The sequence below is a fragment of the Nyctereutes procyonoides genome, unplaced genomic scaffold (assembly GCF_905146905.1).
Source record: "Nyctereutes procyonoides isolate TBG_1078 unplaced genomic scaffold, NYPRO_anot_genome, whole genome shotgun sequence".
NCBI lineage: Eukaryota > Metazoa > Chordata > Mammalia > Carnivora > Canidae > Nyctereutes > Nyctereutes procyonoides.
The window spans coordinates 20,237,175-20,249,434 of record NW_026575122.1 but is presented as its reverse complement, the minus strand read 5'-3'; positions in this window follow the sequence as shown (position 1 = coordinate 20,249,434).

Below are 12,260 nucleotides of genomic sequence, written 5' to 3'. Positions count from 1 at the left end.
CTTGCCAGGGTGCTACAGTGTTATAGAGTCTTTCTTCCTAGGGGCCTTGGTCCTTCTTTAATCAATGGTTTCCGATCTGAAAATTGGCTCAGATAGGGAACAAAGCCAGGGATCATGAATATTTATCTGGATAGCCATCTCCAACTCCCTGCTCCTCCATTCTTGCTTTCTTCTTTCTACAGATGTTAAGCAGCAGTCTTATTGGCTGCCTGTCTCTTTTGCCCCTGAGGACACCATGTTAATTAACTATCTCAACAACTCTCTGTGAGTCACAGGCCCTTGGCTGCCCCTCTTACCTGGCTTTTAGTGATTAAGTGCTATCACAAGGCCCCTATCACTATTAAAGAATACAGCTTTGTGACCACATCCCATAGCACCAGCCCGGCCTTCAGAAGGAAGTCATCACTGAACACCTAGTAACGTGGGTTTTTCTCTCATTGGCGCATTCCTGATTGCCTTGTTGAATGCTGTGTTCTCTGGGCCGTCTGGGCTTTATGGAATGTAAAGCTCTGATGGTTCCTTTGGTCTCACATAATATATCCATTTTGGCTCATCCATTTCTTTCAGCCTTTTTATTCCTTCCTATGTAATTTCTTACAGTAGCTCAGGTATTTCACCTTTCTGGGGCAGGCAACTACCTCCTCCAGGCTACTAGAGGCCACCCTAGCAGTGAGTTTGCCTTATCACTAAGGTCTTTTAAGGTTATCAAATCCCACATCCTGAATAGTGGCTCAAATCAATGAATTGTTGCTAATCTTCATGTTAATAAGGATGGTGCTAAAGAAGCTGCATTCAGGGAACCATACCTGAAAAACTTAGGTGCACGTGGGCCTGATTTGGATGGGACTTTGAGCCTGATTCATAACAGAATGAGAATTTGGAGAGTTCTTGGGAGAGTATGAGTACATTTTGTGTATGGAAGAAATGTAAATAATTTGAAACATGCCTGAAAAATTTTTGATAGTCTTTCCATTGAATGGTGGGCGCTATGTCCCCTATTCTTCTACTGGGAGGACCTGGGTGACTGTCTTGATTTATAGAGTATGGTGGAAATGAAACTATGATAGCCAAAGCTTGGTCATAAGATGCCTACCTACTTCCCCCTTGGCCTCCCAGGATCTCAGTTACCATGTTGTGAGGAAGCCCAAATTAGCCCATGAGGAGAGGCCAAGTAGAATGGCCACATATAGGTGTTCTGACCAAAAGATCTGCTGAGTTCCTAGTCAGCATCTGGTCACAATTACTAGACAGATGAGTAAAGGCACCTTCATATAGTTCCAGCTCTCAGCTGTCAAGTCACCGGCAGCATTGAGTCTCTTCAGGTGAGGCTCTAGTTGTCATGAAGGAGAGATATACTACTCAACTCTGTCCCTCTGTTCCCTGTCAGAATTCTTGACGTACACAATCCATGAGCAGAATAAAGTGATTGTCTTATGCCCCTGAGTTTTAAGGGGCTGATTTTTCAGCAATAGTAAAAGGAGCAAAGATCAAACTGACAAATGTCAGATATGTTCCTCTTTTTCAGCAGTTAGAAATTGGAAAATAGAACGAAAAATAAAGCATCCAGAATAGCAACAAAAACTATGAAGAAATTAGTAAGGAGCTTGACAAAGAATGCACAAAATCTTTACGAAAAAAGGTTGAACTTTATTAAAGGATTTTCTTTCTTTTTTTTTTTAAAGGATTTTCAATTAGATCTAAACTAATCTGATTTTAAAAAGCAAAAATTATGCAGCAAAAGGTCATTGGATTTGACTACCTAAAATTAGGATTTCTGTTTAAGGATGTACACATGACAAAGGTGGTGGACAGATAATAGACTGAAAGTATTTGCAAATTGTAAAAATGAAAAGGGTTTGAAAACTAGAGTCTACAGCAAATTTCTGTAAATCAGCGGTAGAAGGATATAGCACACAAAAAAATTTAGCAAAGGAGATACACAGGCAAGAATGTGAAGACTGAATGGGAAACAGTGTTATGAAGAAAAACTAAAATTCTCTAAGAATCAGGACAAAACCAAATTAAAACGATGACATAAAAAATTTAAAAACCATGAAATAGCACTTTATGCCCAAATGTCAAAAATTTTTTTTTTTTATTTTTTTTTTTAATTTTTATTTATTTATGATAGTCAGAGATAGAGAGGCAGAGACATAGGCAGAGGGAGAAGCAGGTTCCATGCACCGGGAGCCTGACGTGGGATTCGATCCCGGGTCTCCAGGATTGCGCCCTGGGCCAAAGGCAAGCGCCAAACCGCTGCGCCACCCAGGGATCCCCCAAATGTCAAAAATTAAGAAGGTGGATAATATCAAATATTGATGGGGATGTGAGGGACTGGGTACTCTCAATCACTGACAAGGGAGTTTAAGTGTGATAGACATGCTGGCCAGTCTTTATCAATATTTAGAACAACTATATATCCACACTTCCTATAAACCAGTGATCCCACTCCTGGGTATAATTTCCTTCTCTTCCTAAAACAATTGCACAGGAATGTAGATTAATCCATCAGAATCCAGACAAGAAAATAAAAATCATGCTTGTACTTCAAGTGGGGGTATTTAATACAGGGGCCTGATTAAACAGGGGTTGGAAGAATGAGAGGTGAAGTGAAACTATGGGGGAGATTCAGAGATTAGTAACTGGGTCACAGCTACCGCCTCTAGAAATGGGGGAACAAAAGGAAAGAGGTGGTGTGACCGCAATGTAGGGGCTTTGACAAGTGGCCCTGGGGGGTTGTGCTTCCTCCAAGAGGAAGGTGCCACAAGCCTGATGCATGGGCCACTAAAAGGTACACAACTGGTGCTCAGCATACCCATCCTCTGCTCCCAGGAGTTGGGGTGCTGCTGCTGCTGACAGCTGTGCAGGAAGCCCTGGGCTGGAGCCCTGGATGCCTGCTACTGCTGTTGGAAGAACACCAGTGGAAGCCACAAGCGGGAGGAGAATCCCCTTTATCCTCCCCACGCCTTGTGATCTCCTGCCAACACCTTCTATTGGAAGAACATAATTAAAAGGGAGCGTCAAGGGGATTCTGGGAAAATACAGTTTGCAGAGCCCAATGTTCAGAAGGGTTGGCTAGAGGCTGAGAGAAAATAGGTAAAAGATTCCCATCTCAGGCTCATGTGATAGCAGGAGATTGTAGCCAAAAGGTGTCCATTGCTAGGGGAATAATAAAATAAAATAAAATATGTGTTGATGGAATATGCAGCCAGGAGAAGCAGACATGTAAACAAGCAACATGAATAAATTCCAGAAACATAGTGCTGAGAGAAAAAATTAGGAAAAGGCATGGGATTTAAAGTATTCCATTACCAAGTATAAACTGGTGATGCTGCTGTGGAAAACAGTATGGAACTTCCTCAAAAAATTAAAAATAGACATACCATATGATCCAGTAATTCCACTACTGGATATTAGGAAACAGAAACACAAATTCAAAGAGATATATGCACTCCTATGTTTATTATAGCATTGTTTATACTAGCTGAGATACGGAAGCAGCCCAAATGACCATTGATAGATAAATGGATAAAGAAGATGTGATATACATCTCTTTTAAAAAAGTAATCTCTACATCCAACATGGGGCTTGAATTCACCACTCTGAGATCAAGAGTCAGATGTTCTACAAATGAGTCAGCCAGGTGCCCCAAAGAGGTGATATATGTACAACGGAACATTACTCAGCCATAAAGAAGATGAGATCTTGCCATTTGTGACAACATGGATGGACCTCGAGAGTGTAATGCTAAGTGAACTGAAGACAAACACCATATGACTTCACTCATATGTGGAATCTAAAATGCAAAACAAATAAACAAAAAAGAGAATCAGGCCTATAGATACACTAACGGATGTTTGCCACAGGGGAGGTTGGGAAGGGGTTGGACAAAGTGGGTGAAGGGCAGTGGGAGGTACAGGCTTTCAGTTATGGAATATATGTCACAGGGATGAGAGGTATAGCATAGGGAATACAGTCAATTGTATTGTAATAGCCTTGTATGATGACAGATGGTAGCTACTTACACTTGTGGTGAGTGTAAGGTAATATATAACCTTGTAGAATCAATATGCTATACACTTGAAACTAACGTGGTGTGTGCACTATAATCAAATAAAAAAAAGAAGAGGAAAGAACAATAGAAACTAAAATCAAACTGTGCAGGAGAAAATATTTGCAAAATAAAAGGGACTCCACTATGTATGTACATTTAAAATAGCAAAACAATGCTACATATTTAAGAGGTTGGATTTAAGATATAGATACTATATGTTAGAATGGGTACCAAAGTTGCTGCACACAGCACAATTCCTGGAATTATGCAACACAGTAGCCCAGGTGGTGGCCTGGGGTCAGGAGAGGAAGAGATGTAGGAATTAAAAAGAAGGGCAAGAAAATAAGTAAAATACGAGAGAGAGGCCATTAATGGGAAAAAATAATGTGGTAACTCAAATCTCTACATTTGAGGGTTTTAAAGTAAGCTTTTGTTAATTGTATTTATTGCAGATTTTTTCTGATTTTGTCCTTTTATTGTTTTATGAACCATTTGACATTCAGAGTTTTTTCTATCATTGTAATAATTGATCTTTTCCTTTCTTATTTTTGCTGGCAGTGGATTAAAGGTGCCCCTCCTCCCACTGAGAGTGGGGCTCTTTTCTCTGGTTTGAATCTGAGTGGGTCTTGTGACTTATTTTGATATGTAGTATATAGAATATAGGGAATGATATTGAATAACGTTCAAATTTGGACCTTAAGAGATCTGCAATTCTCTTTCATTGATTCTTTGGAACTGAGCTGCTATGTTGTGGGAAGCCCAAACCACATGGAGAAGCCCCATAGAGGGGAAGCGAGGCACCCCAGTTGACAGTTCCAGCTGACCTCCCAGCCTACAGCTGTTACAACTGCAAGCCACGTAATAGAGACATCTTGAGTGTCCTGGCACTGTTGAGCCTCCAAATTTCTGTACCCTCCTCAATACTACTTGGAATGTTAGAACTACCCAGCTGATCCCCATCAAATCAGAGACTCTTTGAAGGTAATAAATGGTTGTGATTATTTTAAGGGACTAAATTTTGAGGTGGTTTGTAAAATAGCAATAGATAACTGAAGCACTCCTATTGCTTTAATACTGAGAAGATACAGATACTAATGAAACTCTTTACCTAAATTTCCTTTTAATTTTTAAAAAAGATTTATTTATTTATTTTAGAGAGAGAAAGCATGAAAGGGAGGGGCAGAGGGAGGAGTGAATCTCAAGCAGACTCCTCAGTGAGTGCAGAGCCCACCTCAGGACTTGATCTCACAACCCTGAGATCATGACCTGATCAGAAACCAAGAGTCAGTCGCTCAACTGACTGAGTCACCCAGGTGCCCCAAGTTTGTTTTTTTTTTCTATTATAAGTTAATATACGCACATTCAAGGAAATGGCAAGGAGGGCCTAGCTAGAGTCTGCCCTTAATTTTATCTCTGGAAACACATCTACTGTTACCATTTTGATGCATTTCTCCACAAACTTTCTTTCTATGTTTTGACATAAATGCTGTTCTCCAATGTATCTCATTTATAACTCAGGGATACTGCACAGGGTACTCTACTGAGAAAGTGAGTGAGCATGGAAAGCAGGGCTACAACCATCCAGAGAAAGGATGCCTTTTGCTAACAAAGCTTTTATAAGCTTACCAAGCCCTGTGCCCTTGGACCCGTTTTCACTCCAAGATGGAATCTTTTTCAGCTCTGGCTGTGTGATGTCCCACTCTATTTTTGCCTAACTTTAAAACACAAGCTTTGCCCCCACATAACTAAAAGCTGAGAAACATTTTTGAAGGAGGAAACTGCTAGACCTGGGAAAAACTCTGAATATAAGAAACATGACAGTCAAAAAAAATCCTGACTTTTTAAGATGGATGTTACCAGTATCACTGAGAAGGAGGGAGAAAGGGTCTTGTAGTGGGGTTGAACAGTGTCTCCCGCCATTTATGTTCACCCAGAATGTGTCCTTTGGAAATAGGATCTCCAGATGCCATCATACTCGATATTTTGTGGACACAGAGTCCGATGACAAGTGTCCTAATAAGAACAGAGGGAGACAGAGAGAATGCCATGTGTAGATGGAGGCATAGGTTGAAGTGACATGTCTACAAGCCAAGGAGCATCAAGGATTGTCATCAAGCATCAGAAGATAGCACAGGAATATGGAACAGATTCTCTCTTAGAACCTCCCAAAGGAACGGACTCTGTCTACAGCTTGTTTTCAGACTTCTGGCCTCCAGAACCATGAGGCTAAATTGCTACTGTTTTAAGCCATTAAGTTTGCAGTAGTTTGTTAAGCAGAGCTCAGAAACTAGTATAGGTACCTGTTACTTCTGCTTTATTAAGAGCTTACTCTGCCAGGAAGGTTGAACTGTATGAAATTGTCAGTATTTGATGATTCAACCTGATAGTTTATATAAATAACTTACTTAATTTTCTCTCTCACACACGCACAAAAATGTTTTTTTCTTTTTTTAAAACTTTTTTTTTAAAAATTAAGTAATCCCTATACTCAAAGTAGAGCTTGACTTCATGATCTCCAAGACCAAGAGTTGTATGCTTTACCAACTGAACCAGCCAGGCGCCTCCCAAAATGTTTTTCACAGACATGTTCACAACAACCTTTTCAAGTAAGTATCATTATCCTGATTTTACAGACGGGGAAATTGAGATTCAGGGGAGGCTTGCTGATGCTCAAATCATACTTTGATTATTGAGTGTGAGCATCCTGCCCTCCTTGACATGGTATAACTGATAGTATGTTTCCTTTTGAAATAATGATTGTGAGTGCTAGTCATATCCAGGTGAAGTCATAGTGCAGATGGTTGAAAATATGGGGATGGATTATTCTGGAGTAATGTGTTGGAGACATAGGTTTAGAAGTCATCAGCCATGGGTAAATGGTGAAAAACATGTGAATGGATGGACTTACTGAGAGAAAATGTATTCTACTTAAAATTTTTTCATAGTTTATTCTTTTTTGATGGAACTGATTAAAAGGAAAAGAAAAACCTTGGTGTTCTCTGAATAATGACTCAAAATATTTTCTATTCATAATGTATATTCCCCAAACAGCATTTTAAAATGTCTTAACTGGATAGGTTTAAGTGCTATAAATTAATGTTGCCTCATGTTGAATTTAATGGGTTGACCCACATACCTAATTAATGAAATTCTTGCAACTAGAAGTCTAAAGTGGATGCTTTAATAGTACTTCTTTGACAATAAAGTTTTGGTTTAATGGACCAAATGAAGAAACTCAGAAAAGGTTAAGGGTATTTACATTTTCTATGGCCAAGAGTGAATCTGAGTTCAAAATTTTCCAGATATCTGGAGTGCTCATGAGATGCAGTGGTAACACCACATACCAAGAAACAAGAAAGTAGAGGAGAAAAATGTCTTTAAATTAAAAAAAAATTTTTTTTCCTTGAGGACTTATATAGAATTCTGTGATTAGTCTGTGACACAGTAATGAAATTCACATTAGACTCAGATCTACGGCTATAAAGGATTTCTTTACTTCATTTGCAATATTTTAAGAGCTAATTTGCAACATCTGCCTAAGTAAACAGAACTCACTTGAAAAGCAGAGAAGCAAAACCATGTGCCTGAAAAATTGCACACAAGTACTTGATAGATTAACTAAATCAAACCCACATGGACATGTGGCTCTGTAGAATCTCAGCAGTTTTCTTGCACAATATTTGACAAAGGAGTATTAAAGTTAAGTAGAATCTCCGAGGCCAAGGAATCCCTATTGCTGAATATATGATTAAAAAACTAGTAGATGAAAAAAAAAAAACTAGTAGGTGGTTTCCACTGCAATAACTGAGGACTTGTAGAGGCATTTCACAGCTCAGAGTTTTTTAGAAGAATCTAGCCGTAGTACCTTGACTTCGACCTGATTTAGAATATTGTTACTTTAGAAAGGCCTACGTTATTCATTTGTGAGTGGTTTTTCTTAGTGATCTCATGCAAGTATCCAACATTTTAGACCTTTTCAGATCCTGAAATTCGTTATGCACCTATTATGACTTAATAGAATTGTTTGTAATCTTTAAGTAATATATATTTATAGCTACAATTTTTTAGATTTTTATAGAATATATATGTGTATATGAGTGCTAGTCATATCCAGATGGAGTCAGTGCAGATGGCAATATGTATATGTATATATATAGTTCAATAAATAACTATATATATACATATACATATATATAGTTCAATAAATAAGGTTGGAAAACAGATCTGAGGAACCAAGATAAGAATGATTTCTTTGTAACATATTCTAGGGGAGATCCCCTGATGTAACAGTTCAAAGAGATCTAGATAGTGGCTAAGTAAGATTGGGCATGTAGTGGAGTGCAGTTATCCCCATCTTGGTGTGCTATATTGTAATTATTCAATGATAAAAGAAGTTATTGTAGAGATTTGTGATCTATTCTGCAAACAGATCTGAATGCTTAAGTCTGGTGATTCTTCTACACATGCAAGGTAAAGCACGTTGCCCAAACTGAAATAAAGGTATTTAGAAAAGTACCTGGGAAATCATAAAACTGGTATTCTTCCTCTGAAAGAGAACTGATGTATTACTATTTCTGTATTATTCTCTCTCTCTCTTTTAAACTATGTTTTCCTTTTGTAATTTAAAGAATGCAATGAGGGAAAAGAGGTCAAGTAAGTTTATAATGACTCTTAGCAGTTGCATTTTGAAGGAATAGATTGAGTTTTTCTAGATGATGGCTTGTCTAGAAGTTACAATGATTAATTGACTATCCCAAACTCAAAATACCTTCTACAATAAAGGTTTTCTTTCTTCCTGTTACAAGGACCATGAAGAGGATAGTCTCTTGATAAAAACCTTTTGGTGATTGTTCGAAAATCTATTAAACTCTTAAAATTGGGTAAGCATAAAGCCACACTAAGACATTTTCTTGGCTTTCTTTTATAACTCCATGAAAAATCAAATTAGTTTCTACTTTGGCTAAATATTCCACCTTTTGTGGTTGGGAGATGTCAAACATTGTTTTAGTTATTTTCATTTTGGGAGTAAAAGATGGATTGACCATCTCTGAACATACTTACTATACACAGTATGGTCTAATTTCAGTCTTTCAAGTTGACATCCTAACAAAAGACAAGAAAATACCAATTCTTGAGATTGGTATTCAGTGCAGGTGAGAGTGGAAGAGTCTTCACTTCCACTCTATCCCACCCATGCACCCCTCCATGCATGCTGAGATGACCATATTGAATAGATATCATATGCTCATATTTCTGTTTCCTTCGCCAGAATATAAACACAGGTTAAGAACCATTAGTAACAGATACAGAGAAGATGTATGGCTTAGATGTCCCTTTAAGAAAAGACTCATTGCAGTTAGCTCTTTAAAGGTGGAGATCAGCATTTAAGTCAAGGGCATCCTTTCTCAGGGCTCCAGCCAATGACTGAGCCAAGTAGGGTTACTGGTATACTTTCCTCTGGCAGCACATAACAAGGTGGTAAAGGGGTCTGGACGTTTGCAAGACTTCTCTTGCAGGTGATCTTTGCTCCAAAACTCCTGTTGGACTGGAAGGGATTTGTCACATCTACATTGTGGTCTGACGCTTATCCTGCCTAATCCTGTTTCCATCCCTTTTCTTTCACAAGTGTTCCTTCCTATAAACTTTTGCACTCTCCAGTCAAGCTCACATCTGTTTCCTGGAGATTCCAACCTGTGACCATTGGTGCCTAAATTGGTCCAAAAACGCAGACAGCAAGGTGGGATGGAGGTGCCAGTTCACTCTCTCCCTGGCTGTTAATGAGGGATTAATTCTTGGTGGCAGTTGGTGTACAGACAATCCTGGAACAAGGTGGCAGGCCAACTGATAAAACTTTCACAGGTAGTGATCTGGGGTGTGGTGGTGGAAGGAAATGCAATAGTCAAAGAAATGATTCAGGCATTTGACATTTGTGTTGGGGGCGGGGGGATGAGGCATACAGTGATGGTGGAATTGGGTGGGTTGTTTCTAAATTGCGTTGAAACTCTAGAGATTGATAATGAAAAATGAAGGGCAATTCATAAACAAAAATTTTGATTTAAGAGCCAAGTATATTTTTAGTGGCTTTCAAAGCTCTCATCTCATGCAAAGGGCTCACAGACAAAGCTGAAGATCAAGCCCAGGATTTGATATTCAGACTGGCTAAATTATAAAGACTGTTGAAAGCTCAACCAAGGTTGTCATGACTCTGGCTGGAAAAAACATGAGTCCCTGACATATGAGGAGAATATCTGGGCAGATGCCTCTATAGGTTTTGACTGCACAGGCTATTCCGAACCTTATGGATGTGCAGAAGTGGCTTTACCTCCTCATTGCAAGCTAGCACACAGGAGTATTGAGTGTGTTGGAGTGGCTTGCTGAAGGGGCAGCTGAAGTGCCAGCTCATAGGCAATACTCTGAACCTACTTCTCCCCCCACAATCTCATCCTATCATTATAATCACATCATTTTCACTGGCTAAAATAATAACTTTTTGTTTTACATGTTATGATTGTCAATATTGTTTTCTACAAAGTCAACTAATATAGTATGATTATATATTATCTTTTGTAATCTATTATTTTTTCTGGAGTTACTACCTAGCTCTTTTCTACACACACACAGACATGTACACTTTCTCTCTCTCACACACACACATCATCATGGCAAGTATGCACTGCAATGATTACCCTAGTGTTTTCTCAGACATCTACAACCATTTACTCAAGTAATAGTATATTGGGGTAAAGGGAATAGCCAGACATTGTGAAGTGTTGTTGGACACAGGGTCCAGGTTGACATTGGTATTCAGAGATACAAAGCATCAAGATGCTGCCCCCTAAGAGGGCACATGGAAGGAGGTCAGGTAATAATTGAGGTCTGGCCAAAATCTAGCTTACAATGAGGGTCCATTGGCCTACCCGATGGTTACTTCTCTGGTCCCCAATTGTATAATTGTGATTGACATGCTTGGCAGTTGGAGTAACTCCCATATTGTGTCTTTGGCCTAATTCTCCTTTGAGCAGGAGAGAGTACCAAGAGCTAGTGGTCTGTCTGCATGGTAATCCCACTGCTCCATTTTCAAACATTCAATCTATACCCCTATTTTTCATTATTCCTCTTCCTTGTAGTCTGTGATGCCAAGCAGCTCCAAGTCCTTTTGAGAATCTCAGAGCTTTGGCTTGTTTTTAATCAGATGCCTCTTTGTAGGTGCTCTAGACTGTAGCTAAGTCAGTAACCAGTCTTCGATTAGTTTATTTCTTCCAAAAATATGCTTAGCTCTTTCATCTGCAGTGTCTTCCCCTGAGATCTGTTTTATTTGTATTTGTTTCTGAATTTCTACAACGTTAAAGCCTACTTACTGTTTTAGCAGAGTCTTGGGAGAGAAAATAAACTCCCAATATATCATATTTAACTAAGCATCTAACCTTTTTCTTTTCTTTTTTTTTTAAAGATTTTATTTATTTATTCATGAGAGACACACACACACACACACACAGAGGCAAAGACACAGGCAGAGGGAGAAGCAGGCTCCATGCAGGGAGCCCAATGTGGGACTTGATCCCGGGTCTCCAGGATCACGCCCTGGGCTGAAGGCGGCACTGAACCGCTGAGCCATCCGGCTGCCCATCCTTTTTCTTCTGTAGAACAATGATCTCTCTCAGCTTCACCAATTTAAATTTGTTTTTTTTTATGCATCATTCTATTGTATTGTTCCTGAAATCCACATCATTTAGAAGGGTAAGGTATTTGTAATTAAGTAATTTTTAAATTAAGAAATATAATATTGCATGTGTTCTATATGCATATTCATTTTTAGTTTATTTTTTAAATTTGCAAACAATAAAGTTGGAAAGTTAGGATTTAGCTGATATATGAAGACCTCACATTTGATTCAGACCTTGAACGATGAGGGCCAAACAACAGCTAACATTTGTTGCAAGCTTACTGTTTGCCAGACACTGTGTTAAGTGCTTTATATCTATTATAAAGAAACATTAATATTAGCTCCACTTTACTGATGTGGAGATTGGGGCTCAGAGAGATTATTTAATTTGCCCAAGACTGCACACCTTATAAATGATGGGGGTGGATTTGAAGGCAAATGGTTTGCTTTCAAAGCCAGTGATCTTAATCATCATACTATCCTGTATTCTAGGAAGGAAGCCAAATGTCCCAGAATCTCACATGTGTCATTGGGTAGTAATTA